The sequence below is a fragment of the Papio anubis genome, chromosome X, assembly GCF_008728515.1.
Source record: "Papio anubis isolate 15944 chromosome X, Panubis1.0, whole genome shotgun sequence".
Taxonomy (NCBI): domain Eukaryota; kingdom Metazoa; phylum Chordata; class Mammalia; order Primates; family Cercopithecidae; genus Papio; species Papio anubis.
In genome coordinates this window covers 107078669-107083013 of record NC_044996.1, presented here as the reverse complement: position 1 = coordinate 107083013, position 4345 = coordinate 107078669, and positions in this window count along the sequence as shown.

The following is a 4345-nucleotide window of genomic DNA, read 5'->3' as shown; positions in this document are numbered from 1 at the left end:
GATTTTAGACAATGGTGCCAAGACACACAATGGGAAAAGAATAGTCTCTTCAATAAGTGATGTTGGAACCACTGGATCTCCACGTGCAGAAGAATGAAATCAGACCCTTATCTCACTCCATACACAAAAATAAACTCAAAATGGATTAAAGACTTAAACATATCTGAAATTGTAAACTACTAGAAGAAAAACAGAGGAAAACCTGCATAACATTGGTCTAGGCAATGATATTTTTTATATCACCCCAAAAGCAAAAATAGACAAATGAAATCATATCACACAAAAAACTACACAGCAAAGGAAACAATCAACTGAGTGAAGAAACAATCTACAGAATGGGAGAATATATTTGCAAGCCATACATCTAATAAGAAGTTAATATCAAAAATATATAACACACTCAAACAACTCAATAGCAAGAAAACAAATAAACTGATTAAAAAAATAAACAAAGGGCTTGAATAGACATTTCCCCCCAAAAAAGACATACAAATGGCCAACAGGTATATGAAAAAAATGCTTAACGTCACTAATCATTAGGGAAATGCAAATTAAAACCACAATGAACTATCACCTCACATCTGTTAGAATGGCTATTATCAAAAAGATTAAATATAAGTGTTGGAGAAGATGTGGGATAAGGGGTACACTTACACACTGTAGGTGGGAATATAAATTAGTACAGCCATTGTGGAAAACAGTATGGAGGCTCCTCAAAAAACAAAAATAAGGCAAAGAGCGGTGGCTCATGTCTGTAATCCCAGCACTTTGGGAGGCCGAGGCAGGCAGATCACGAGGTCAAGAGATCGAGACCATCCTGGTCAACATGGTGAAACCACGTCTCTACTAAAAACGTACAAAAATTAGCTGGGCATGGTGGCGTGCGCCTGTAGGCCCAGCTACTCAGGAGGCTGAAGCAGGATAATTGCTTGAACACAGGAGGCGGAGGTTGCAGTAAGCCGAGATTGCGCCACTGCACTCCAGACTGGTGGTAGAGCAAGACTCTGTCTCAAAAACAACAACAACAAAAACAAAAAACCAAAAATAGAACTACCATATGATCCAGAAATCCCACTACTTGATATATATCCCAAGGATATGAAATCAGTGTGTCAATAAGATAGCTGCACTCCCATGTTCATTGCAACATTATTCACAATAGTCAAGGTATGGAGTCAACCTAAGTGTCAACAGATGGATGAATAAAGACAATGTGGTATATATACATAATGGAAAAGAATTAAATCCTGCCATTTGCAACAACTGGGATGAACCTGGAGGACATTATGTTAAGTGAAATAAGCCAGGCACAGAAAGGCAAATATCACATGTTCTCATTCATACTTGAAAGCTAAAAAAGTGAACTCATAGAAGTAGAGAATAGAACAGTGGTTACCAGGGGCTGGGGAGAGGGTAGGGAAAGACTGGGGAGAAGTTGGTCAAAGGAGATAGCATTTCAGTTAGACAGGAGGCATAAGTTCATGACATTTATTGTAAAACATGGTGACTGTAGTTATTAATGTATTGTATTCTTGAAGATTGTTGAGGCATAAGTTCATGACATTTATTGTAAAACATGGTGACTGTAGTTATTAATGTATTGTATTCTTGAAGATTGTTGAGGGTAGATTTTATGTTCTCACCATTAAAAAACCATGTGAGGTAATGAATATGTTAATCAGCTCAATTTAACTATTATACAGTGCATACATATTTCAAAACAACATTTGTACGTGAAGAAATATATACAATTTTTGTCAATCAAAAAGTAAAATTGGCCAGGCATGGTGGCTCATGTCTATAATCCTAGCACTTTGGGGTGCCAACGTGAGTGGATGGCTTGAGCCCAGGAGTTCAAGATCAGCCTGGGCAACATGGTGAATCTTTGTCTCTACAAAAAATACAAAAATTAGCTGGGTGTGGTGGCACGTACCTGTAGTCCCAGCTACTTGGGAGGCTGAGGTGGAAGGATGGCTTGAGCCTGGGAGGCAGACACTGCAGTGAGCCGACATTGTGCCACTGCACTCGAGTTGAGTAATAGAGCGAGCCTGTCACACACAAAAAAATTAAAATTAATAAATTTTAGAAAGAACTACTGGCTAATATGTACTGTGAATCTATGATAGTAAAAAAAAAAAAGTCTGCAATATTTTGTAACCTTATTTGACAACACATTTTTTTCTTCCTTCCTTTGTTTCTTCCTTCATTCCTTCCTCTCTTTCTTCCACCCTCTTTCTTTCTTTTTGTTTTGGCTTTGGAAGATACTGATTTATATTTGAGGTTTTGTTTGTTTGGTCAACAAGGAGAGAAATAGAAAATTATTAATTATGTCTATAAATATACTTTATTTAAAAACAGATTATACTTTATTTAAATTTTTATATAAAAAATTAAATCATATGGAGAACTAAGGAGAGTAGAATAATAAACTGTTTTGTACTATCACTTAGTTTCAACAGTTATAAACGCATGACCATCTTGATTCACCTACATTCTCATCTACTTCCGCCCTCTCCCCACTACTGGATTCTTTTGAAGCAAACCCCAGATAACTATATTATTTTATTCATAAATACTTGAAGATCTATCTCTAAAAGATTAAACATTTTAAAATATAATTGTAACACCTTTATCACATAAAAATTAATAATTCTTTAATATTGTTAAATATTCAGTCAGTTTGCAAATTTATAAGAATTGACACCTTCATGATAATGAATCTTCCTAACCTAGAACATGGTATGTCTTTTGATTTGTTCATGGGCATTTTCATGTATTTCAGAAATGTGTTTTCGTTTTCCTCATGTAGGTTCTGAAACTTTTTAAAGTAAGTTTTCACCTAGGTATCGTATTTTACTTATTTTGGTTTATCCTTTGCCATTAAAATGACGTCTTCTCTTACATTATATTTTCTAACTTCATTGTTTGTATACGTGAGTTTTAATCAGCTTTATCAAGGTCTAATCTACATGCAACAACATGCACAGATTTTAAGTACACAGTTCAATGAGTTTTAGTAAAAATGTATACCCATTTAACCACCATCCTCACTGACTTTTAAATGTTGATTTCATAATCTGCTAACTTATTAAATTTCATGTTTTAATATATATTCTCAAAGTTCTTACTAGCTTTGGCCAATTACTAAAAGGGTATCATATTCCAATTTCTGTTTTTGGTTTTGCTTCTTACTCTATCCCACAATGCCAAAAAGATTTTTTTCCAGTCCATGTTGTAATAGAAATAAATTAAATGTCAAATTGTGACTGATCCTAGAGATTTAAATTGTTATTACCGACATAAAGAAACACGATCCTGTTTGCAACAGGTGTCATGCTAAATACAAGTTTAGTGATGTAAGCAGCTAATAATAATTGGAATGTGAGCTGACTCAGGAATACATAACCGGCTCATTAATATTTGCTTCAGAGAAATAGGCTCAAATGTTCTTCTTGAGTCTGAGTAGGTACATGCCCTGTATACTTAGATGAATAAATTTGTGGCCAAGCCCAGCACTAAAGCTATCATTACTCATAGAACTCCATGTGACCCCTAGTTGGAAAAATGTGTTTACCAAGCGCCAGCTGTTGTATTTATGAATGTTTAGGAAGCTGAAATGACTGGCATTGGTCTCAGTGCCCCTAAAATGCGACGAGTTTTTTGAAAGTTGTGAGGCAGCCAACTCACTCACCTAGATGAGACTAGAAGAAAAGCAGTAGCTTTTCACGGGAGTAGGGGCTTTACAGGCTGAGTATCCTCTGGGGTCATCAACACCCTGAGGATAGTCTGGTACCTACCTAGGGGCAAGGTAATGAGAAACATATAGAGCAAAGGTGGTGGGGGCAGAAGGGTGAGGCATGCTGGTTGGAAGAAAAAAGTGGGTTATTCCAGAAGTTCTTAGAGCTGATAGAGACTGTAACACATAATTTGATACTTGACCCTTGTCTTTGTATGAGGCTTGGAAAAAGTGGGCCTTGAGCAAGGATTTGACTGCAATTAGTTTATTGGAGGAGGGGGTATAATCTTAGGAAGCATGGCAAAAGAAAAGAAGGAAAATCAATATTCTGGGTGTAAATGAAAGGGTTACTACTGTGGACAACTGGGGCTCAATGTCACTGGCCACCTTCTGAGATATTGGGTAAAATATGCCTCAGAAATGTCCTGCTGATTGCTGAGGATGCTCAGATATGTATCCACTCACTTCCATCCCTAATTGGCTTAGGGTCGCTATTAGGGATGGGGTGGAAGTTAACACTTGACACTTCTGGCCTACCCTATTGGCAAACCAAGCATGCTCCCATGGCCAGAGAGTGCCCTCTGGCAAATAACTGTATGGATATGGGAG